Here is a 26,462-nt window from a genome sequence, read left to right as displayed (position 1 = left end):
TTAATCCTTTGGCATCAAGAAGCTGGAATGGAATAAAATTTAAGTTGACTAAACTACAAGTGAATAACCAGAAAACTATTTTTCCCCTGTTCAATTGTGTCCAATTCTCAGAGGCTGGCTGTACAAGTCCCTGCCACTTTCTTAGCAACATTTTTCAAAATGTTTGCCATTGTCTCCTTCTTAAGGATGAGAGAACGTGACTGGCCTAAGGTCACCCATCTGGCTTTGTGCCTGTCAGACTAGAACTCACAGTCTCCTGATTTCTAGCCTGATGCCTTAAACCCTTCACCAAAGTAATTTAGAATAAAATGTGTTACTTTTATTGTTTTGCATACTAATTTGTATAAACTTTCAAGAAAACAACATTTTTTAAAATAGTTGAGGTTCTGGAGTTGAATGCTAAGATCTTGTGTTAGAGCACTGCCATATTTGTAAATTTCAAAGGAAATTGATGGAAAGACTGAATGCCCAAGAACTACAAACACCTGAATGAATGTTATTAATACAACTATCATATACTCTATTATACATCTATCACAGAATCTTAAGTTACTGCAAATATGCTTTGGGACATAGGAATCATTTTCAGAAAACATCCTAGGTCAGTGATGGCTACCCTTTTTGTCCTCATGTGCCAAAAGCATGTGCATGCTTGCCCACACACATAATACAAAGTGGGTATGACCCCCCCCATGTGCCCTGCCCCCCTATGCATGTGTGCATGCCCCCCTCATGCCCCGTTTTTGGCCTAGCAGTCCTCCCTGAAGCCTCCTGGGACCAAAAACAGGGTGGAAGGGGGCGCCCCCCCATGCCCTCTCCTGTGCATGTCTATGCTGTTACAGATGTTATGGCGGCCTTGCATGCAGCTTTGTTTTTTTCTAGCATTCATCTCCATCGTTCAATGGTGCATTTCCTGCCTCTCTAGGATTTACCTCTATGTGCTCCTGTGAGGCACTTCCTCTTCCTGTTGGATGTATATAGTTATATTCTCGATTGCTTTTATAGTGTTTTGCAGAGACTCAAAAATCAGCTGGCTGGCGGGAGGCACAGACATGCTTGGTGGAGCTCAGCTGGGGCGATGGCTCACGTGCCAGCAGTGAGGCCTCTGCGAGCCACCTGTGGCATGCATGCCATAGGTTCACCATCACAGTCCTAGGTTATTTCACATTACCAAATCAGGTAGGTACATCTATTTCAATAAGATTTATATACAGGTAGCCCTCAGTTAAACAATTCATTTAGAAAAAAAGTAACATGACAATTTTTCATTCTTATGATCGTTGCAGCATCCCCATGGTCATGTGATTTACATTCAGATGCTTGATAATGTTTTCATCACAAAGTTTCTGACTATAGGCTGTAAAAGAGTGCCCAGATTTATATCAGTATTCCTGTATCTTAGTCCAATCACTGAAAATTTTGGCATACGTTTAAAGGAGATTTCATAACTTTCAATTATAATATTCTAGATTTTGCATTCTGAAAATCATAAGAGTTAACAAACAATTTTCTTATCCTTGTGTTTATAGAAACACAATGAAATAGAAATATGCAGATAATACTCATAACTTACTTTGAATATCCAGATTAGAATTCCTTTGCCCAAATGAATACCTGTTATGTTCTATAGTGCTCATTTATGTCTGCTGTTACTAATATTCTTTTTCCTATGCTATCAAAAGCATTTGACTTTAAAAAAAAATTATACAAGCAAAAGAAGTTATATTCATATTACATATTCCTATTCTGTTATGGTTGCAGATGCACATTATATTTAGGGATGACTCTTAGCAAAGGATTAAGGGAGAATTTGGAGTCAGGGAACCAAGTTTTAGCACCCTCAAATTTTTTCATCTTTTCTCAGGATCTGCAAAGATGACTTCAAGTAAACATACGCTGTATGTAGGTATACTTAATTTATAAGATACTTAAAGCCCTACTTGAACAAACAAACAAAATGCTTTCTTCTTAAGCATGAGATCAAAAACTTATGAACAATTGGGTCAAATGGTCCTAAACGTAAAAAGAAATCAGAGAAAAGTCAATTAAAGCAGCAAATATTTGTGCAATTATCATTGTGATAATTGATAATAGCTATAATCAGCAATAGCACAGTTCTCTTAGCATGGTTAAATTAATTAACACATGTAGTAGGTCAAGAAGCTATCATCTCCATTCAATCCAGATATTGAATTAAATGGCTTGATTTTCAAAAGCTGAAAGTTTAAAAAACTGCAAGTCCAAGACAAAACCAATCCTAAATTTTATTGTCAAGAATATGGGAAGGAACAGCTCCCAATATAACTTTAGAACTAAAGTTATATCTATCCATCATGATATGAGGCACCAAGTATTTACTATCCAGGAATGTACAGGTCAAAAATTAAGCTGTTATAAACTGCTATCAAAAGTTAACTGGACATCAGCAAAGACACTAGCAAATTATTCAAAGGTCTCAGAATAAGAGTTTAGGTTGCAATCTGATTAAAAAACTTTTAATTAGTGAATTGTAGTGGCTACCCTGAATTACATTTGCATATGTAAGTGTACTGATAAACAGATATAAGAAAGTGTGCTTTGTTTTTAAATTATACATACATGTCTGCTGCCATCTTCAGTTTTTACAACATGTATTCAGGATAGTATTTAAAAAACAAAACTAATACCTGATTAATTAAATCCTCTTTTTATGTCCATAAGTCTACAGCTGCCAGCTGTCGAATAGTAGGCTAGAAAGGGGGAGTGGGAGACTCTCTTCATTCATTCACATCTCTTCATTTTTTTAAGGTTATTTTAACAATCTCCCTCCTATTCTATGAAATGAGGGAAAATATATTTACACCAGCTTTTAGATTGGGGGTATGTGGCAAAAGGCTGTAAGCATTGCCAATCCTTCATATCCTGCACCTTCCATCAATTCTCCTAACCAGCTCTCAAATTCCCAGTGTTATGACTTTCCTGCCAGAAAGAATAAAAAAACTGGTGGGAAAATAGGCAATCTGATGCTGGATTCCCCTCTTTGAGGTTGGAGTCAGGGTTCCCTGACTTTGATCTCAGAGAAAGAAAACCTATCAGTCTAATGGCTCTTGGGATGCTATCCAAGTGGGGATAAATAAACAAGCAATCCTTTGGAAAACATAAAGAAAGGGGCAAGTGTGGGTCAGTGTTAAGTGCAGCTTTAGGAATGTAGAGGTTTCAAAATTCATATAGGATGGATATTCCACCATTTTCATCTAAAACATAGTGCCCGAAAAGAAGAAGGAATCCTGACTTATCTAGCACTGTTTTGGTCAACAGCCTTCCACAACGCACATTGAAGGAGATAAAATATATTAATATACTAATATCATATCTCATTTTTTTAAAAAGATGAACAGAGAGGAATCTTGCAGGAGCAGACCACCTCTGCGTTTATTTTCAAAACAGTCAAGCAGTTCTTCAAATTCTTAAAAAATAGAATGTCATTTCCATGATGGGGCATTAGAATGGCATGACTGCTGCCAGCAGCCAGTGATGGAGGATCCTGTGTTAAATCTGAAAATTCTAGAAGAGAAACTACCGAATTCAAAGGCAAGTTGAAAAGCCTCTTCAGGAAAGGCTAAAAGGAAGGAGAGAACAACGGAGCCAAGTTCTTCAGGGTCCAGGGGAAAGGATCCAATGTTATCCCAAAAGAAAACCTGTGATCCACCTCAGGAAGGGCACCCAGCAGGGAGAAGAGGGGGGGTTAGTTTGAGGGTAAGGGATCCACTTGAACAAGGACCTCAGGAGTACCTTAGATGGCTATCAAGGGATCCCCAGACGGGAGCCAACAAAAAAGCTGGAACAAGTCCTGGTAGATCTAAGGCTGGTCTTGACAAGGTAAGCCATGAGATGCCCCCACCCGCCACCCCACCCCAGGGAGTCCATGAATGGAAGGGCAAGTGTGGCCAGCTGCTCAGCTGATGTAGATTCGATGGAAGTCATTGGCACCAAAGGCGGCATTGCACTTGGGGCATTTCCACTGGTGGATGTCGTAGTGGGTCTTGACGCAGTTGAAGTCTCCTTCTAAAGGCATTCTTACATTTTAAGAGAGATGAGTCACCTGACATTATAAAGTACAGGACCAGTAAATTGGAATTTTATATATCGAACTCTACTTATGAGACCTAGCTACAGTTAGTCCTTGACTTACAACCACAATTTACCCTAAAATTTCTGTTGCTAAATTAGACAATTGTTAAGTGAATTTTGTCCCATTTTTGATATTTTTGACACAGTTGTTGAGTGAATGGCTGGCACTGTTAAGTTAGTAATACGATTGTTAAGTGAATCTGGCTTCCACATTGATTTTGCTTGTCAGAAGGTCTCAAAAGGTGATCACATGACCCCATAACACTGCAACTGTGATAATATGAGTCAGTTGCCAAGCACTCAACTTTTGATCATGTGACCAAGGGGAAGCTAAAATAGTCATAAGTGTAATCATCAATACTTTTGTAACTTTGAACTATCACTAAATGAACTGTTGTAAGTCAAGGACTACCTGTATACATGTAAAGCAAATCCAAACAAAGAGGTTGGATCAGCAGTTGAGATTCAACAGTGTTTTTTCAACTTGTCCCAAACATTTGTTGAAACACATTACCTCAAATTATTTAGAATTAGAGTTAATTTAATAAAAACAGGTCTAGAGTAGCAGCCCAAAGACAAAACATAAACCAGACTTTGGTCAGGAAGCAGAATATGTTGCTGTCTTATTGGCAACTTGATAAGAAAAGTCAAGATGGATATTGTTAAATGATTTAATCATTAATAGACAGAAAATGAGGACCTCGAGATACAATCATAACTTAACATTTATCTGTGTATAAAAGATAGCAAATATTCTGAGAGTATCGTGGGTTTTCCCCCATCTTCACAATAACATTTCTATTAAAAGGAAAATATAGTTTGAAGTTTCCTTTAAGTGCTTTTATTTTAAAAAATGGTAGTTGAATTTTCTTGAAGAGAACCAGGAATTTGTGGTTCTCATGGGGGTGGGTGGGCTTCAGCTAATTTTAGTTTTCTGTCTCAGCTATTTCACATAGGAAAGTGCATTGTGTGGTCCAAAATTTTATACATTGCAACTTGGGGGTTGTCTAAGACACTGGGCTGATCTAGTCTCATCTTGGAAAAGCAAGAAAAAAGCAGAAAAAAGCCCAATTGCTGCATGAAAGGGACACTACCAAAAAAAACCCAAGAACGTATGCATTCAGGTAGTCTCTGGATGCAAGCTCCTTCTGAATAATTAGAAGGTTTGGATGAAATATCATCAATCTGCTGATGGAAACCAGTTTTTATTGCCACTCTGGGTCCAGTAGGAGATATCTAGATGTCCTGGCTTAGAGACGATGTGGAACTATATGGGGTGAAACAAACTTAAGACTTCATTACTCCAAGACTGAAATGATGTTTGTAAATAAATGATGTGGCATCCTAAGACCATCGATCCCAACAGTTACTCTGGACAGAATTGCACTTCTCCTGAAGGAGTCAGTGTCTGCAATTAGGTAATCCCCCCTAAACAGCAGAAGGAAGCTGTGGCTGGAGAGAGCTTTCCCCAACTTCAGGAGGTATACCCAACCTGGATCAGGAACAGTAACTCACATCTTAATCACCAATAAACCAGACTAATGTAATATATTTCATATAGGACTGCCTTTGGGTATCACCTGGAAGTCATAGCTGCCACAAAATGCAGCAGCTAAAGTGCTGATGATTCAGCCCCACCAGTACAGCATAATACCTATTGGTATACCTAATAACCATTGGCACTGGTTACCAATAGGCTTTTAGGCACAACCAAATATGCAGTAGATACCTGAATGTAACCTTTAAAGTCATTTATGGCACAGTACTGAGTTACATCAGGCAATACCTTACTAGAATAGAGTCTACCCATCCCATTCATTCATTACAAGAAGGCTTAGTAAGGGCCTCCCTTCCTGCTAAAATGCATGGGATATTAAAACAACAACAGAGGCCCTTCTTGGGAACAACCCATTACATAGTCTCCTCTCCCATGAATTACATATAGCTTCCTTGCTCTTTAGAATAAAGTTAATCAGCCCTGTTCTATCATTCCTTTAGTCCAAGCTTATTAGGTGAACTATGATGAGTTAATTAAGAATTTGCCATATTAGTTGAAGTTTGTCATATTTGACTCTTTTTTTCTTTGGTTTGTTGCTTGCTACTCAGATACTTTCAGAATAGAAGAAGGCAGGAAATGCTGTACATAAATGATTTTTTTAAAACCATCTGGGTCTACGTGCTCACAGAAATAAATTATATGCCTTAGCCTGGTAAAATCATGATTTTCTTTTCTGAATTTTTTTCTTACAATACAAACACCTGCAGACAGCTATGAGAGTTAGCATAACACCTCTTGACATTCATGATTTTCATTGGGTTTGAATATGAGGTAGAAAGGATAAATCTCAGTCCACCTTGCTGTGGACTGTGAACCCAATAATAATTGTGAAGAGAATTATGAAGAAAATACGACAGATAGATCTGACAAAATCCCCAGGTATCATGTAATCAAGAAGCATATGACTCTTGGTCATGATATTTTATTGGGTCAGGTAATATTCAGATCACTGGAACCACAAACTTTCAAAATGAACTGGTTTCTTCTCTAGATTCAGCTGCTTAAATTTCCACTGGCTTGAACTAATTCAATATATTAACACAGACATTGCCTGGAGCAAATTAAATTGAAGATCTAAGCTAAGTATATAGGCAGATTATTCTTAATAATGCCAATTGAAAATTCTAGCATTTGCAGTCCCAACTCATCTGGAGGAAACCATTGTGGGCAGCTGCTAGGTACTCTAATATTAATTGACAGAAATAAGTCAGAAATAATACTGGAAATGAATCTTTTGTTTTAAAAAACTGTCACAGTAGCAGCTATCTACAAGTTAGGGGTATCCTTCAAGAACAGCTTTCATAGAAAATGAATGGGGACACTGGTTGCTTGGCAGAAAGTCTTTGAGGATAATCTTATTCAGTTTGATCTACTCATCTGGTAAGGACTGAATTTGTCACCATAAAACTCACAACCAAATAGAGAGCATGAAAAACCTTTCCATCTTATTTCCATTTCTCCACACAGTATTTATTTATTTATTATTTATTTATTTAATTTGTATGCCGCTCACTCTCAAAGAGACTCAGGGCGGCTTACAAGTAAAAAAGGGGAAGGGAAGGACATACAAAAACAAGAACATTAAAAGATCGCAACATTCACAACTTAGGATCGGGCTGGACAAATTCAACAGCCCCAGGCCTGCCGGAACAGTCACTTTGCGGAAGGCCGGAAGGGTAGTAAGGGTCCGGATCTCCACGGGGAGATCGTTCCATAGGGCCGGAGCAGCAACAGAGAAGGCCCTCCCCCGGGGGGGGGGGGGCGCCAGCCAACATTGACCAGCAGATGGAATCTGGAGGAGGCCTAATCTGTGCGATCTTATAGGCCTCAGGGAGGTGATTGGCAGGAGGCGGTCTCTCAAGTAGCCAGGTCCGATACCATGTAGGGCTTTAAGGGCTATCATACCGATACCATGTAGAGCTTTAAAAGTAACGACTAGCACTTTGAAGCGTGTCTGGAGACCAATGGGAAGCCAGTGCAGCTCGCGGAGGATAGGTAATGATCCAAGAGAAGGACATTCTGTAAATTTGCTTTACTGACAATTACAAAAACTCTGAAGGTCAGGAGGGGTTCACTAAAAATTCATTTACAAAAAAAGTGAATGCATTTTGTTTAAAAAATGGCCACTTTTTAATGTGTCTAACCCAGTGATGTGCAGTCAGGGGAGGCAAGGCCTCACCACTGTCAGAAGAAAAAAAAATTAAAAGGAAAAAGGCTGAGGCAGTTGCACAGTGGATGACTCTGCTTAGTGCTTAACTATTTAAAAAAGCCTCTAAAAAAGTACCCTCTGCAGGAGGAGGTGAGGGAACCACGTGCCTCCTTTAGTCTATCTTTATGATCCCTTGAGCAGAGTTAAGCAAGGGTTAAAAGGTGAAAAATTCCTTATGTAGAGGAGGCATATGGTTCTCTTTTTTTAGAGGCTTTTTTTAAACAGTTAAGCAGAGTCATCCATTAGAGGTTCTGGCAGCAGTTAACCCAGCCTTACTTCCGCAGCTCTTGCCTTTTTCTTTTTACATTTTTTACATTTTCATCATGGCAGACAAGAGGAGAATTGAAATCCTCTGTGCAACAGCTGGAAAAGTATGTGGGTCGGAGGGAGGCGGGAGGCATTCAAAATTATTGTAATTTGTAAGTAATTGTAATTTGTATTATTATAACTAATTTGTGTGTGTGTGTGTGTGTGTGTGTGCGTGTGTGTGTGTGTTTTACCCGCCACTGCTGGCGCGCGGGCTAGCGCCGGAACTTTAAAGCCATGCCCCAGCGCTGGCCATAGAGCGGGATATATCCCGCTCTATGGCGGGCACGGTGCCGGGACTTTAAAGCCATGCCACGGCGCTGGCCATAGAGCAGGACGCTCTGCCGCCAGGGCCCTGCCACCACTAATGAGCTGCTAGGTCAACAGCTACCATCTGGTAGAGTCAAGATGCAACTGCGGGGTTGTTGTTGTTTTTTTAACCATGGTCGGAGATTCCCCGTCCACTAGGTGTGTTTGCCTCCGCGGCAATAGGAACTCTCCCGGGAAGGATGGTGCCACGAAACTAGGCTAGCTTTCAGCAGGGAGGACCTGGTGTGGAGAATCTGCAAGGCCGGACTTTGGCAGGAGGCGGCGTCTCCAGGCACGCCGCGCGAGGACCACACCCTCCCGCTCGCCTGCCCTCAGCCCAACCAGGCAAATCGAGGGTTAAGCCAGGCGGGGCCAAGCAGCCAGCTAGCTGGCGAGAGTGGTGCCTGCGCAGGGTGGGGGTTGGGTTCTGGCCCGGTCTGCCTTGCTCGCAAAGTTGTCTAGGGGCCGGAGAGAAGTTGGCGGCGCTGGGCAGAGGCAAGGGAAGTGCAGCCAGGCCACTCGCTCGCGTCCCTACCAGCCATGGTGTTCTGCAGGCAGGCGAAGAGCCACCTGCTCTTCAGCCAGGAGTTTGTCATCCACAACCACGCTGACATCAGCTTCTGCCTGGTGCTCTGCGTGTTGATCTTGCTTATATTCGAGGTGAGCAGTGGTTCACTGTGGCGGCAGGACCCCGGCAGCAGGGCTTTAAAGTCCCGGCGGCAGGGCTTCAAAGTGGTGGCAGGGCCCTGGTGGCAGGGCTTCAAAGTGGCAGCAGGGCCCCAGAAGCAGGGCTTTAAAGTGGCGGCAGGACCCCAGCGGCAGGGCTTTAAAGTCCTGGCACCGCGTCCGCCATAGAGCGAGATGTGTCCCGCTCTATGGGGGCGGCGGGGCTTTCAGAAAGCCGCGCTGGGGCTTTGCACGGCTTTCCAAAAGTCTCGCCGAAGCCCCGTCACTGGCAGACATAGGGCGGCTTTTGCCCACTTGCCTCACCGGCCATGAACCTCACCGCACATCACTACCCTAACCAGGTGTGTGCAGGGACAGTGCTAATATTCTGAAAGTTTCAAATAAACCAAAACTTTAACAATGCTATTTCTGATGATTGGATCGATTTAACCAATGATAGGATATTGAATATTGAGGGATATGATCTGGTATATGGTTGGCACGCTTACCTGTTATTCAACAAAAAACGACAAAAACTTTAAAAGTCATATTTTAAGAAATGCTTTACTGCGGGTCTGGAAAAAAATATCAACATAAACTAAATGACAAGATACCCATGTGGGCAATTCCTAGACATGCAATTGAAAATATGAATATAGCACAAAAACAGGATAGAACTACTTATAGACAGCTCCTCATTTTGGAAAGGGGGGTACTACAACTAAAATCCTTAGAGGTATTGAAAGAGGAGAAGGCAGTTCAAACATGGTTCCAGTATGGGCAATTACAGGCCAGGTGGAAAATAGATCAAAAAATTGGTTTTATCCAAGTTGAGGATAATCTATTTAAACAAATAAGAGACCAAAGTTTAATGCATATATAGAGGATATATAATGTATTAATACAGATGGATTCGGAAACAGAATTAGTTAAAGATTGTATGGTAAAGTGGGCTCAAAATATTGAAGAACCAATAATGTTGGATACATGGGAAAGAATTTGGGTAAGAAATGTGAAATTTACACAAGCTCTAAACCTGAGAGAAAATTTTTAAAAGATGTTCTATAGATGGCATTTAGATCCTAAAAAGTTGGCTTCTATGTATCCGAATTTACAACCCAAATGTTGGAGATGTGGTTCTCTCGATGCTACATATTTCCATATATGGTGGACTTGCCAAAAAGTTAAGGCACTTTGGATAAAAATATGGTGGATTATGCAAAATATCTTTAAAAGAAGGATAAGGTTTACTCCTCAGTTATTTTTACTAGGTATAAGTACTGACTTTACAGTGGTAGAGACTAACTTGATTCTGCACCTAATAACGGCAGCAAGACTGTTGGTGGCGCAATACTGGAAGAAGGAAGACTTGCCTACAATTCAAGAATGGACATTGAAAGTCACAAATTTTGCCGAGATGGCTAAAATATCTGCATTTCTTAAAGACCACTCAAATGAGAGATATAAATGAGACTGGAAAAAATGGATTGATTATATACAAAATAAATACAGGACTAAGAAATTCCAGATAGCCTATGCTTAAGACCAGGAATGATTTAAGTGGTTTAAAGCTAGCTTAGCAAGAAGGAGCTAAGCTCAATGTAGAGATGTTATTAATTTCTTATTCTTTTCTTCTCAATATATTTTAGACTGTGTTTGTTAAAAATCTATACCGTGTACGGGTTGTGGGAAGTCGGGGGGGAAGGATGTGGGGGGTCGGGTGTCGGGTGGGGGGAGGGACGGATATATATTAGGTTAGACAAGATGTGTTAGATCTCAATGTAATGTGACTTCACATGTATACTGTTCTTTTTTTAATTTTTCTTTAAAAATAGGATAGGCCAAGTATATTGACATGTAGCGGAAATACATCAATGAGCGGAGGAGTGGGAAAGAAGAAAGATGAGCAGAGAGGGATGGGAGAGAGGGTGGGAGGGAAAGGTGAGAAGGAAGGGGGGGAGTGGATGTGGAGAAAGGAGTGGTGGAGGGGGAGGGGAAGTAGGGTAGAGGGGGATGATGGAGGGAGGATAGAAAGTTGGAGGGTGGTGGAAGAAAGAGGTGTATGGAGAGCGGAAGAGTTATATTGGGTTTCTATTTTGGGGGGCATTGTTGACAAGATGAATTGATGCAATTATTGTTTAATGCTGTATGGCATTGGCTATGAACAGTATACATGTGAGTGTATGAAAATGAAAATGAAAAAAAACAAACCTAAAAAAACCAAAAACAATACTATTTCTGTTGCAGTACCACTTATAGGGCCCCACCTGGAGCAAGACCAAACTTGTGACTATTCATGTCATCATTCCAACTTTGCTCTCATTCTACTGGTTTTCTGCAAGCTATTAAGTCAGAGTAATTTTGGAGAAGCTGGGAAAATGAACTGATACCATCAGATTGACTATTATATTGCTTCTGATTTATACATACATACAGACAGACAGACATACTCATCATCTTTTTAGCCATTGTCTATCCTCTGCAAGGATGAAGGCCTCTTCTACATGTTTCCAACCAATACAGTCCAGGGCTTTCTTTTGCCAATTGGGCCCACAACACAGGTAGTCTTCAACTTACAACAGTTCATTTAGTAATGGGTCAAGGTTATAACTTCACTGAAAAAAGTGACTAATGACCATTTTTCACACTCATGACTATTGCAGCACCCCATGGTCACATGATTTACATTTGCACATTTGACAACTGGCTCACATTTATGACAGTTGTACTGTCCTGGAATCTTGTGATCCTATTCTCTGACCTTTTGACAAGTAAAGTCAGTGGGGAAACCAGATTCACTTAACAATCGTGTTACTAATTTAACAACTGCAGTGATTCGTTTAATAAATGTGGCAAAACTCACTTTAAAAAAAATTCTAACTTAGCAACCCAAATTTTGGGCTCAATTATGGTCGTACCTTTACTTGCTGATGTTGTCGATCCATCTTGTTTTAGGTGTCTTTCATGGACACTCTTTATCAAGTGGAATCCATTCTATGACTGCTTTGATCCACTTGCCATCAGTTCTTCTTGCTAAAAGACCAGCCCATTTGCATTTTAATTTTTTTTATTCTCTTGATGTTATCATACAGCTTCATTTGATCTCTAATCTACTGTTTCCCTGAAAATAAGCCAGGGTCTTATTTTCTTATGACCATGGAAATAAGTGTTTGGACTTATTTTTGGGGAGGTCTTATTATTTTTGAGGTGGAAGAGGCAAGCGTGGTCACCTCATGGCTGCTGCTGTGTTGCAATATTTTGGGGGAGGGCTTATTTGGGGGGGGGTATTTTAGTGCATGCACTCAAAAGCCCGATTGGGCTTATTATCCATGGAGGTCTTATTTTCAGGGAAACAGAGTATGTACAGCTCTTTCTATCTTGTCTTGTATCTTTCCATGGCTCTTTGTACCACTCATAGCTTTTGTAACAATTGTGAGGTTAGTGTTGGCGTATGTTAGAACAGGCAGCATACACCGATCAAAAACTTTTCTTTTCAGGCATAGGGGGAGGTTGTTCTTGAAAATTATGCTTAACTTGACAAATGTGTACCAACCACATTTAACACACTGTTCAATTTCCTTTATTGTATCACCTTCCGTTGAGATCTGTTGGCCAAGATATATGTAGTGATCTACTATGTCTAGTTCTTCTCCAGATATTAAAAAAAATACCCTTTCTTTGATGAAAGTGAACCATTGAGCATTGAACAAATCAACTCAGAGTTCTCATTTGAGGCACAAATGACTAGTCTCAAATCTTCCTACTTTGGACATATTATGCAAAAAAGGTTCTAAGAACAACCAACACCAAGGTGGATGAATTCAGTTGCAGTGGCAATCAGTGCACACTCGAGAGACACCCACACACCTCTGAGGGAGGGGTTGTGCATCATAATTCTCAAGTCCTTTGCACCTGCAAGACATCTACCATATTTTTCGGAGTATAAGATGCACCCCCCCCAAAAAAAGTGGGTGGAAATATCTGTGTGTCTTATACTCTGAATATTGTGGCAGGGGGGAGAGGTTGATGCTGCACCAATCAGCTGTTCTATTATGGGCTGTGGTGGCAGTGGCAAATGGGTGGTGGCGAATGGTCGACCGCGCCGAACAGGCCACAGTAAATGGACGTCCATGGCAAACAGGCCAGATGAATACTGGCTGGATGCTGGGAGGCAGAGGCAGATTTTTTCCCTTGTTTTCATCCCCAGAAGCTAGGTCTTATTGTCTGAAAAATACAGTAAGTCTTGTGTCCAGCCCACCTTGAATTCCTTTGACTCTTATCTAGCACCAATCCACTTGATCACTTGATCATTAGTAGATCAGATTCTTGTAGAAACCGTTAGCATGCATTAAACCTGTATTCATTTGAACTGTTTTGATTTCTTACCCTGACACCAGGTTACAGATAATAATAATATCACCATGAAGAAAATCTACATGATCACTGGTAATTTAAACCACCCTGATGGCACATAATCAATCAATAAATCAATCAAAAAATGAATCACCAAATCCTTTTGGATGTAGAAAAGTACAAATCTAACAAGTTAATATATTGAACATTCCTTTATCCTGAAAAGTTACAAAAGTGATGAAAAGAGGGAGAAATAAAACCAACCCCACTTATTCAGTAAGGGAATTCTTTCCTCAGTTTGTAAAATGTATTTTTATTAATCTATTTATTTGCTAAATTTACTAAATCAAATGAACTCCCTTGCACTGAGATAATTTGTGGCAAGCCATTCCAGCAATGCTATTCAAAATTTCTGGCTAGAATAGGAATGACTTTAAATTACAAAAAAGTTTTCCTATGTTCTGTGAGACACATACAAATATTCCTTTTTCACCCCTCATTCTTATTTGTTCCTCCTCAATCACATGCCTCATATCTTTGATTTCAGACAATACAATTGAAGAACAAGTTTGAAAGTTTGAAATCAAAGATTCTTATAAAGGACTAACACTAACAAAGCACGGGAAAAAACACAAGACTCAGAGGAAAATCGTAATATTGCTGCAATAATTTAGCTTTTTTAAAGAAGGTGCTCTTCTGAGTGTTTCAGATTACAATTCCTATAATTCTCAAATTGCTAGGCCAAGTTCTGGGATCTATAGTTCAAAATGTCCAGACAGCCCTCGGTTGAAGAAAATCCACAAGATTGAACCAGAACTGTTACCGTTTAATTTTAAAGCAACTAAAAATGGCAATTAAAACAGAATAAAATAGTGTCAGCGTGTAATTGTGCCAATCTATCTTTGCCAGAAATAGAGAAATTTACACCTTGCACCAAGACAGGGGAGACTGGGGGATGGAAACACACTTTGCATAAAAGGATTGGCAGGATGGAGGCACAAGCTTAGCTGGACCTCGTCCATACAAGTCTGTGAAATCCAAAAGAGGGATATCTTAAAATATATTTTTCCTCTTTGGAATATTTTGTTTTGGAATGCCAGTAATTCTAGTGGCAAGAACAGCCGCTTTATGTTCAGAACTGAGCCAGCTGGAGAGCTGAAGCCCTCATAAAAAAATGAAATGCCAAACCAACCCCTGCATCTTCCACAGTCTCTCAGGTCACCTACCAGATTAGAAGGCCTGTTGCTAAGGCAACCATATCTTGCAAGTGCTAGCTGAACTTCCCCATAATTTTAACCCTTTAACTAGCTGAGGAAGGTAATGCTAATAATCTTGCAGCCTGGAGAGAAAGTTAGATATATTGTCTGCTTAAGAAAAGGGGGGCAGGGGAGAAAGAGAAAAAACCCAATTCCACATTTGATGCTTTGGCTGTTTTCCTAGATTTTTTTTAAAAAAATACTGACTGATAAAAGAAAAATATGGTTTTTAAAAAAACTTTTATAAGCTTCTGCCAAACCGTGTGTGTGTGTGTGTGTTCGAGTGTAGCTGTATGCATGCCCAAGTGTGTTGGGGGGAAGCATGCTGTGAATATGAAATAGGAAGAAACAAAGCATAAGAGAATTTTACTACTCCTTGTGGTCAGAATTTAGTGGCTGTGTATTACAGTACATGGCTAAATCCTTCTGTAGTAAACAGAAGGCAGAGGAAAGCTATAGTGAAGTGGACAGATGGCCAGTAGTATACTAACACCTTCCAGTTGTCGGAGAGCAACTTACTGCCAATTGACATGTCCCCGTCTCCTTTTCCAACAGAACAGGGCATGCAAGGCAGTCCCCTATTTCAGCACATTCAGATTCACCATGGACTTTTCTCTTTGCAAAGGTCTTGGTGAAAAAACACTCCAGCAACATGACTAAGTGTTAAAAAAAAAACAGCAGCATAAGGCCAGCTCTTACCAGAAATGAATCCTTTAATGTGGGTTTGCAACACATTTTCGGATGTTACAATTGCTTGCTAAGAATAGTAATAAAACAACAAGACCAAGAATCCAAGAATGCTATTTTTTTTTTACTTTGTTATTCTGATACAACAAATTGTGGGTGTTCCATGCCTCGAACTCTACAATAACCTTCCTCAGTCCTTTATCAAAGGTCATATTGTCAGGGGGGATTTAATGAGAATTGAATACAGAATAAGAATTGGAAAGGCAAATCTACAATGTTGTACCCTTTAACAATTATATGGAGTAGGTGGGTTGGAGTAGCTGTCTTGAAACACAAGGAAACAGAAAGAAGTTCACCACAAGGTGTTTTTTCTTAAGACAGGATCAGTGGTGGGTTTCACATTTTTTTAGAACCTCTTCTGTAGGTGTGGCCTGTTTTGTAGGAGTGGCTCAGTGGTGATGTGACTGGGTGGGAGTGACTTGTCAGTCAGGTGACCGGGTGGGTATGGCCAACTCAGAAAATGTGGTGAAACTCACTTAACAACGCTCTTGATTTGCAACCAAACTTTTGGGCTCAATTGTGGTCATAAGTTCTCTTTCTTTCTCTCTTTCTATCTTTGTCTCTCTCTTTTTCTCTCACTCTCCTTCCATTCCTTCCTTCTTTTTTGTGTGTATCTCTCCCACTTTCTTTCTTTCTCTCTTCCCTCCCTCCTTCCTTCCTTCCTTCTTTCTCTCTCTGTCTCTTTCCTTCTCTCTTTCTCTGTCTCTTTCTTTCTTACCCTCTTCCTCTTTCTTTCTCTCTTTCTTTCTAAATCACACTACAGTTTGATGAAAGCAGTCAAAAGTTTAGGGTGAAATAAGTCTTTCTCCAAAACTTAAACCAAGATTTCAACAAAAACCTCTAGGTCAGCATCAAACTCAGGTTTTGACTTTTATCCAGAGCCCACCAGCTTCAAAAGTTCGGGACAGACCAGGTCTCTCCAGTTTAGATTTCCCAAATAGCTTGGCAATCAGGAAACCATGGGTGTGTGCCACCTCTGAACCCTCAGCCATCCTTGATACTACAAGAGGACTTATTGATGCTCAACTATGTCGGCTGGCGGCTCCCCGGAGGAGAGCCTTCTCTGTTGCTGCCCTGGCCCTTTGGAACGATCAACCCCCTGAGATCCGGACCCTCCCCACTCTCCTGGCCTTCCGTAAGTCTGTTAAGACCTGGCTGTTCCGGCAGGCCTGGGGCTGTTGATCTTGACTGAACTTCAGCCCCATTATAACTGAGTGCATGTTGTGTTTTCTGTTTTTAAGTTCTACTGTCTTGTGTTTTAATCGTTTTAATATTTTAATATTTTTTTGAATTGCTTTTATGTAAGCTGCCCGGAGTCCTTCGGGATTGGGCGGCATACAAATCTATTAAAATTACAAATTAAATCTGTGTTGTTTTTTAACTTGTCTATTTTATTTTTATTTTGTTTTGTTTTCTTTTCTTTCCCCTCTCTGTAAGCCGCCCGGAGTCCTCCGGGATTGGGCGGCCTATAAATAAAATTAAACTTGAAACTATCATGGGCTTTGGGAGAGTGGCCACCACAAGAGATGGAAGGCAAGCAAGGCTAGGAGGCATCAGAAAGGAAGGCTAGGATGAGGGATGTCTATAGGAATTCTTGGTCATCCAGGATCCCAAAGATAACTTTTTTCCCCAAGAGGCAGCTGGACTTTTGTTTGAAGACCTTTCACTTCTTCTCCAAGAAGCTTCTTCAGTGCCTCCAGAAACTTCCTCAGAGCTGGAGAAGCTTCCTGGAGGAGAAGCAAAACATCTTCAAAGAAAAAGCAGAAAGTCCAGTTGCCTCTTGGAGGAAAAAAAGCACCTTTGGGAGAAACGGATGAGGGCACCTGGTCCTAACCTGTGCCCCTTGTGTATGGGTATCCATCCCAAGGAAGGACTCAATCCGGCTTCAAAAAGGGCCCATGCTCCACAGCCAACCAATCTGCAAAAGCATGGAGGTGGGCAGGGGGGGAGACCTGCATGTCCCACGTCCAAGACCAATCACACCCAAGTTCCCCCAATGTAGTGCCCAGACATGTGGGGGGGGAAGTAGGTGGGTGGGCAAGGGATAAAAGTTGCAGGTATGGCATCCCCCCTCCCCCACAAAAAGCATCCCCATCTTTACATTGGATGGTTTCTTCAACCCTCGGCTGCGCTGTGCTTTTGTGCGTTTGTGGGTAGCCGCCGTTGCTACTCACATTGTTGCTGAGCTCCTGAAGAGCTATGTTCATGCGGGCGATCGGGAGGGCAGGAGGAAGAAGTTTCTCTTCTGCCTTACGACTTCCTCTCCTCCTCCTTTACCCAAAGCAAGATGCAGCTAGCGGAGAAAACCCCATGGTGGCCCAGGGCCAAGGGGCCAATTTTTAAAGTTGAGCCCCTTTTCTGTGCCAAGTGGGAAGGTAGTCTAAGCAAAGGAGGAGGTGGAGAGCTGGGTGGAGGAAGGGGGAAACCCTAGCAAGTGCTGCCCGCCACCAACTATAAGCCAGTTGATCAGGGCTGCGGGCTGCTATCCCCTCGTGCCGCACTTTGCAAGCGACGGAGCCCCACGTGGATCTCTTATGGGGTGTTGGGCAACCTGGAGGGCAGGGATCGACCCCGAGGTGCATCACTTGTGGGATGCCCCAGGGGTCAGTTCTCTCACCCCTCCTGTTCAACATATATATGAAACCACTGGATGAGATCATCCGTGGTTTTGGGGTACGGTATCATCAATATGCTGGTGATACCCAACTTTTCATCTCTACCCCAAACCACCCAAACGATGCACTCGACGTGATGTCCCGATGCCTGGAGGCTGTGCGGATCTGGATGGGGAGGAACAGGCTCAAGCTCAATCCCTCCAAGACTGAGTGGCTGTGGTTTCTGTCATCCCGATTTGTACATCTTGTTCCATCTTTGATGATAGGGGGAGAAATTTTAGCCCCCTCAGAGAGGGCCCGCAATCTGGGCATCCTCCTGGATATGCGGCTTAGTTTAGAAGAACACCTGATGGCCGTGACCAGGGGGGGCCTTTAACCAGGTTTGCCTGGTAGGTCACTTGCGCCCCTTCCTGGATCGGGATGCTCTGTGCACAGTCACTCATGTCCTTGTCCTTTCGCGCCTGGACTACTGTAACGCTCTCTACATGGGGCTGCCCTTGAAGACCACCCGGAGGCTTCAACTGGTCCAGAATGCGGCTGCGTGGGTTATCATGGGGGCACCTAGGTGCTCCCATGTTACACCCCTTTTAGGCGGCCTGCACTGGTTGCCGGTTGTCTTCCTGGTGCGATTCAAGGTACTAATTATGACCTTTAAAGCGCTCCATGGTTTAGGCCCAGGGTACCTGCGAGACCACCTACTGCCACCAGTAGCCTCCCACTGTCCAGTGCGATCCCACAGAGTTGGCCTCCTCAGGGTGCCGTCGGCCAGACAGTGTCGGCTAGCGACCCCCAGGGGGAGAGCCTTCTCTGTGGAAGCGCCCTCTCTCTCTGGAATGAACTGTCCCCAGAGCTTCATATAATCCCCGACCTCCAGTCCTTCCAACACACCCTAAAAAGTTGGCTTTTCCAGCAAGCCAGCCTGGCCTGAACAAAACAAAATAAATTATTGATCATTGTTAATTTTAATTTGAATTTTTTAAAAAAATGTTATTGTCAATTCTAATTTGGTTTGTTTGGGATATTCTATTTTTTTTTTAAACTTTTGTATTATGTGTTTCTTTTAATGTTGTACGCCGCCCTGAGTCCTTGGGAGACGGGCAGCATATAAATCTAATAAACCTAAACCTAAACCTGGTTCTGTGAATCCCCCCCAAAAAGGACCCACCACCTGTCGCTACGGTTCTTGTGGCTTTTTCGGGGGTTTCTTTTAAAAACGCCTCTCCAGACGATCTTGAAAACCTGCGAGGTTGCTTTGGGAAGGGGACAGATGGGCAGCATCATTCAAGTTCATCTGGAGAGGTACTTTTTAAAAGAAATCCCCCCAAAAGCCACAAGAACTGGAGAGACAGGTGGGTGGCCTTTTGAGGGGGCGAAGGGAATCCCCAGAACCAGGTTGCCCAGCACCCTGAAGAAGTCCGTGCAGGGCTCCAGCGGCTGCAAAGTGTGGCACAAGGGGGCAGAAGTCCCCGAAATCAGCGGGGAGCCTAAGTGGAGAGCTGGGCGGAGGAAAGGGGAAACGACTGCTACTGCTGGAGCTGCTGCCGCCGCCACTAATGCCGCCGCTGCTAACGCCTCCGCCCCACCTGCCTTCGGCCGCGTAGTGCACGCGAGCCCACGGCTTTTGCAAGGGAAGGCCTGGAGGCCTTCCCTCGCGAAAGGTAAGCCGCCGCCCCCCCCACTTCAGCCGCTACCGCCGCCGCTGCCACTACCGCCGCCGCCGCTAACGCCGCCGCCACTAACACTGTCCCCCCCACCCGTCTTCGGCTGCTTAGTGCACGCGAGCCCGCGGCTTTTGCAAGGGAAGGCCTCCAGGCCTCGCGTTAGCTAGGCCACCGCCCCCCCACTTCAGCCGCTAACGCCGACGCCGCCACTACCACCACCGCTAACGACGACGACGCTAACGCTGCCACCACTAACGCCCCCCCCAGCTTCGGCCGCGTAGTGCACGCGAGCCCGCAGCTTTCGTGAGCGAAGGCCTGGAGGCCTTCCCTCACGAAAGCTGGGCCGCCGCCCACCCGAAGCCTCCCGAGTCCCGCTGCTTGGGCTTTGTTGCTAACGTCACTAATTTTTAAATTTTTTTAAGGATGCTTAGAGCCCTACATTTTTATTATTCGTTTTCAGTGTAAAGTGAGTTGTCAATAACTATAATAGGATGCATGGAGCATTCTGCCTGATATTTATTTGATGGTTTTAGATGGATTCACAGTATGGCAATACCCACGTACTCCAAATGGATCATCATCTAGACCCTGGCTGACAATCTTGTCTATATCAAATCCATAGGAGATTGTTTTTTAAATAGAAAAAATGTATAGAATTCTAAATTTCAGTTGTGAGCAATAAGGAAAAATGGATCTCTTATTTAATTTAATCATTTTGCTTCTTAGCAAGCCTGTTATTATTGAAGCCTGAACAGGATTTCTTCCTACTCATTTATATGCATAAAAAATGTTGGTCTCGTCTGCATCTAACCACATTTGGGTGAACCTTACGTGAATTACTAAATTATTGCATGAGTAACTAAATTATTACATGAGTGACTAAAGATTTTGGCTGAGCCAAACTACATTTAACAAGAGAAAGGAATGGCAGTTGTTAATCTGCAATCTGAAGTCATAGGAAAAACAATTGTTTTCTAAATTCATCCTCTGACCAGCAAACTGCAGTACTAGGTGGAACTGCATTGATGAGTAGAAATACAATCCCACATTTGTTTCAAAAAGGAAAATGTAAAACAGAGGTGTCAAATTCAAGGCCTGTGGGCCAGATCCAGCCCGCGATGTGGTCAGATCCAGCCCATGGGGCCATCCTAGAAAATGTAAGGGGCTTGCCCATGTCACTTTGGCCTGGTCTACCCTATGCAAAGAGGAGACATACTAGCAGTTTGGGGAGTGGCATCAAGTTGGCTGCAGCCACCCAGTTGCCTCCCCCTCACAGGTCAACCACAGCCCTGATGTAGCCCTCAATGAGTTTGACACCCCTGATGTAAAAGAATGAGATAGTGGATTCCAGCTTTGATCGTAATATAGGTGGATAATATGAAGAAATATGGGGATTTGGTTTTGCTGCATGGTGGGTTTTTTTGTTTTATCAGTGAACTTCATACTTAACCTGAACTTGATCATTTGCTATGTAAGGGATCAGATACTAAATGTTTGAGCAACTGCTCAACATACTTTAATAGAGCAAGTCCTTTACCATAAGACTTTGTACAAGTTAGCAAAATACCTTCTAAAATTATGGTACTTACATTGGTGTGCTGGAAGTTGAAGAGGTAACATTTCCATTCTCAACAACTAATCTAACACTAGTGTGTAAGCAGCAAACCGTTACTAACAACTAAGTATTTCAATGTTCATTCTGGAATAAATTCTACACACTTAGAAAGGGCCTGTCAGAATTAACTTTCCACCAGCATCTTATAAATGACAAGACACATGCTACAATATTTAAGTACGTTCTAGAGATATTTGGCAGACACAAAAATTATCTGGAACAGACAATTCTATTTCCAAGCAAGCACTTCTCCAATGAGAAATGCAATATCTATTAAAAGTACAAGTAGTCCATAATTTACCACAGTTCATTTAGTGATGGTTCAAAGTTACAACAGCACTGAAAAAAGTAACTTATGACCATTTTTCACACTTACAACCATTGCAGCAGCCCCATGGTCATGTAATCAAAATTTGGATACTTGGTAACTGGATCATATTTATGAAGATTGCAGTGTCCCTGATCATGAGATTACCATTTGCAACCTTCTGACAAGTGAAGTCAATGGGAATCCAGATCCATTTAACTGTGTTAATTGTTACTAACTTAACAATTGCACTGGTTCACTTAACAACTGTGGCAAGAAAAATCATTAAATGGGGCAGAATTCACTTAACAACTGTCTCGCTTAACCACACAAAATTTGGACACAATTGTGGTTGTAAGTTGAGGACTACCTGTATTTTTAAAAAACCAACAAACCAAATATTCAAACCAATTTATGTATATCAAATTTGTTTGAATAGACATTAAATTAGGCTAATGCAATGTCCAACATGCATCTATGGTGAATATCTCAATGAATAGATAATAGATATTTCTTTCTTGCAAACTATAGTTACTAGCCGTCTTTCCACAACATACATGATGGAGACATAGTTGATTATTATATACCTGAAAATCCTGGCATATCATCCTTAAATATTTTATTAAAGTACTTTATTCTTGAAAGTCCATACTTACTTTATGGAAAAACAAATGGTTATTTGTCCAAATCTATTTCAATTTTGTTGCTGAGACAAAACTTGAAGCAAGGACTCATAATTGGACAATGGACTGCATTCCTTAAGCAAGAACGGAAGCAATGTAGAAGCCTAGGTTAAAACATTTATTAATTAGAAATGGTGAGTTCTAATCCTGCCTTAAGCATGAAAGCTGACAGGGTGACTTTGGGCCAGTTATTCACTCTCAGCCCAGCATGTCTCAAAAGGCTATTGTAGGGGAAACAGGAGGAGGAAGGGCATATGTTTGCCTTCTCGAGTTATTTACAAAAGTAATAAAGGCAGGATAAAAAATCTTTTAAAAATGAACTTTCTTCTGAAATGTCATAGTAATAGATTTTTATACTTCCAAGTAGAAGTGAACTATATGACCAAAAAATCAGAGATGAGTAAAGCAGATTAGCAAAAAAGCCAATAATATTGTGCTTTCATTAAAAGGTTTCTACTGCATTAAAAAGGCAAGGCAGCTACTGAATTATGGTTTTTTTCTTCTAGGAATCCTGCCACTTTTGCAAACTCTTCTACTCGATTCCCTCCCAAAGGGAAACCACTATCACAGTGATGGATAACCTTTTTGTCATCGTATGGTGAAAGATTGCACACGTGTGACATGGCCTGCACACCCACACCCATAATACAATGCATGTGTGATACCCCGCGTGCCCAGCCCCCCTGCACATGCGTGTGACCTCCCCCCACTTTCCCCTTCCCCTGCGCATGCACACGCAATCCCCTGCACCCCCCCACCTCTGCGCCTCCCTACAGCCTCCTAGGACCAAAAATAGGCAGGGGGATGGCCATGCACACACCCTGCGCTCCCCCTGCATATGCGCATATGCCCCCCCCCGCTACCTCTGTATGGAAGAGACCCGAAAATCAGCTGGGCAGCGGGAAGCGTGTGCACATGCACAGTGGAGCTGAGCTGGGGTGACGGCTCACATGCCTACAGACAGGCCTATGCTTGCCACTTGTGGCACGCATTCCATAGGTTCATCATCATGGCACTATCAGGACCTTTTAAATTTTAAAACCACATTTCTTTACACACTTGTTGCACTCCAAAAACTTTGTAACAAATGATCCTGCCTACAGGACTTGCACTGGCATATCACAGAATTTTAAGTATACAATATGTATTTCTGCTTTAAGGAGCAAAGTGATAGCACCACACAAGCACAATAGGAATGCTATTTGTGTAAGCAGAGAAGACTCAAGAGACAGTTAACTAGTGACTTTATTAGGTTCCAGTGTTCGATGTCAGAAGCAGAAATATGATTTTTTTTAATCTGCTGAGTTCCAGGATAAATGTTATTATATAGGGTTACAGCTGGCCACAAGGTTCAAGATGAAACTATAATGGTTTATGAAAAGGACTGAATGTCTAAAGATACAATGAATTTATTCTGCATGTTAAAGCAGCGACTTTTTTTAAAAAAATCGCTTTCCGTGTTCCATTAGTTCATTGTTGACAACTTCCCTTCAAAGACAAGCTTAAACGTTTGCAAATGACACCATCTCATACACCATATTATTATTCGTTAAACTACAGTATTATGGCTTTCTAGCTGATAAAAACAAGTAAGTTAAAAAAAATGAATGCAGAATACAGCTTTCTTCTCCAAATTAGGAATTAGCAACACAATTAAAAAAGGATCCTAGACATTATACAATATAGAGTGGCCAAGATTTAAAAATTCAGGTAAAAGTCCAATTAAAATAAATGCTTCTTAGTTAAGTAAATTAAAAGTTCTGTGTAAATCTGTTTTAAAGGGGGGAGGGAGCTGAGGACAACAGAAAACAATTTAAATTTGATCACACACACACACACACACACACACACACACACACACACACACACACACACACACTGATGTGCTTATAAGAAAACCTGATCATCAAAGGCAAATGTTATATATTACAAAGCTGGAACAAATGTATGTTTTTTTTAAAAAAAATACAACTCTTTCTTCTGTCCCTTCCCCCTCCCAATCTCTTAGTCTTTGTTTTATCTTTTAGTACTGTATGGAATTGTAATTTATGAATTAAGGAAGTAATCCTTGCTTAACAACTGTAATTGAATGCAGAAATTGGTTTGTACGTTGTTGCGGATTGTTAAGTGGGTCCCCATGTGACCTGACTCAATTTTACAACCTTTTTGTAATGGTCCTAAAGCAAATCACTGTGGTCATTATGAGAATTACGTGATTATTAAGCAAATTATAAGGTCATTAAGTAAATCCAGCATATCCAATGGGCATTTTTTTTGCCAGAAAAGGCCCAAAAAAATTGCAAACTTTGGGCACATGTTTAAGGGATGATACAGCCAATTGTAAACGTGAACTCAAGAGCCCAAAATGCAATCATGTGACTGTGGAATATGGCAATCATAACTTTGACATGGATTATAAATAACACTTGTTGTGTGGCTGATCACTAAGCAAAGACTACCTGTAATAATATACCTAGAAGGCAGAAATACTTGATGTTTTAATCTTGCCAATAGGCTTTGGAATTGGATTAAAGGTGTATATCACCAATATTGATATACATTGATATGAAATGATTAAGGTGACCAGATTTTCAGATTGGTAAAGAGGGACACCTTTGACCGGGGAGGGGGGGGGGGGCTTGATTAAAAATTTTATACGGAGCAACAAAAATTTTCATATAACGCAAAAATAGTATTGTAATATTTTTTTTAATTTCAACATAACTACAATTTACAAATATAAATTGTAACTGTTGCCAAACATCAAAATTTTGATCACGTGACCATGAGGATGCTGCAATGGTCGCTAAGTGTGAAAATGGTCACTAAGTGTGAAAATGGTCATCAGTCACTTTTTTCAATGCCATTGTAACTTTGGTCACTATACCACCTTTCTTGCCACAGTTCTTAAGTGAATAACTGCAGCTGATAAGTTAGTAACATAAGTGAATCTGGTTTCCCCATTTGACTTTGTCAAAAGGTCACAAAAGGCAATTAAAATGACCCCAGGACACTGAAACCATCATAAATACGAATCTGTTGCCAAACATCAAAATTTTGATTGCGTGACCATGAGGATGCTGCAACGGTTGCTAAGTGTGAAAATGGTCGCTAAGTGTGAAAAATGGTCATCAGTCATTTTTTTCAATGCCATTGTAACTTTGGTCACTATACCACCTTTCTTGCCACAGTTCTTAAGTGAATAATTGCAGCTGGTATTTTGTATTTTGGGTAGAATCTTTTTTTAAATAGTCTAAGACAATTTAAAAAAAGAATCCACACAGAATACATTGAAGTAAAACATTTCAAACTATTCCACACAGAATAAATTGAAGTAAAGTTATTTTTAAAAATTCTACGCACAATATATTTCAAAGTATTGTGCATAGAATTTTTAAAAATGGTTTCACTTCAATTTATTTTGAATAGAATCTTTTTTAAAATAGTCTAAGACAATTTAAAAAAAGAATCCACACAGAATAAAACTATTTTAAAAAATCCTATGCACAATAAATAAAATATTATTTTAAAATACATTAAAAAAATAAAAGAAAAAACCCAGCTCACTTACCAGCAGGCAGACACTCCAAGTCAATCCAGAATGATGTAGATGTTAATACAAAGAACTGAGCAAATTAAAATGGTGAAATTAGTCAGGGAAATATTTTTCAAAGAAACTTTGCCACCATTTTTTCCACACGAGCCGACCTCCAACCTCCATGCCCCTCCCCTCCGGAAAATCCAGGAAGGAACACTCACTACTTCTCTAGCCAAGTATTTCCTGGAGCTCTATGGTACTGGGTCATTTTTTCTTATAAAATGAGGTAAAAGGGGCGGGGGGGTCTGTTTTGTTGCTTTAACGTTTTAATATCTTCTATGAAAGTACTGAGACAGAGAGAGAGGTAGTTAGACAGAGTGTCTTTTATCTTGCCCCAGTTAGGATTTCTTAAGCAAATCCACTGGGCTTTCAACATGAAGCCTGAAAATCGGGACTTTTTTAAAATGCCCCGGGACACGGGACAAATTGTTATAAATCGTGACTGTCCCACCGAAATCGGGACATCTGG

The 26,462-nt window shown here is 41.3% G+C and overlaps 1 protein-coding gene and 1 long non-coding RNA gene across 5 annotated transcripts in view; one reads left to right on the top strand and one right to left on the bottom strand.

The window, feature by feature from the left end:
- The window catches only part of SSBP3 (single stranded DNA binding protein 3), a 226,893-nt gene that overhangs the window by 152,243 nt on the left and 48,188 nt on the right, over nt 1-26,462 (bottom strand). The gene's annotated exons all lie outside the window — the stretch shown is intronic.
- LOC148044585 (uncharacterized) overlaps nt 1,018-26,462 on the top strand; it is a 45,422-nt gene continuing 19,977 nt past the window's right edge. Inside the window, exon 1 of the long non-coding RNA XR_015697264.1 lies at nt 1,018-1,179. This is a non-coding gene — a long non-coding RNA (uncharacterized LOC148044585). The remainder of the gene's footprint in view (nt 1,180-26,462) is intronic.

This window comes from Thamnophis sirtalis, unplaced genomic scaffold (assembly GCF_051295495.1).
Source record: "Thamnophis sirtalis isolate CommonGarterSnake01/CBP01778 unplaced genomic scaffold, rThaSir2_p1.2 scaffold_7, whole genome shotgun sequence".
NCBI lineage: Eukaryota > Metazoa > Chordata > Lepidosauria > Squamata > Natricidae > Thamnophis > Thamnophis sirtalis.
Note: the sequence above shows the minus strand (reverse complement) of the source record. Positions and strands in the feature narration are given on the sequence as shown.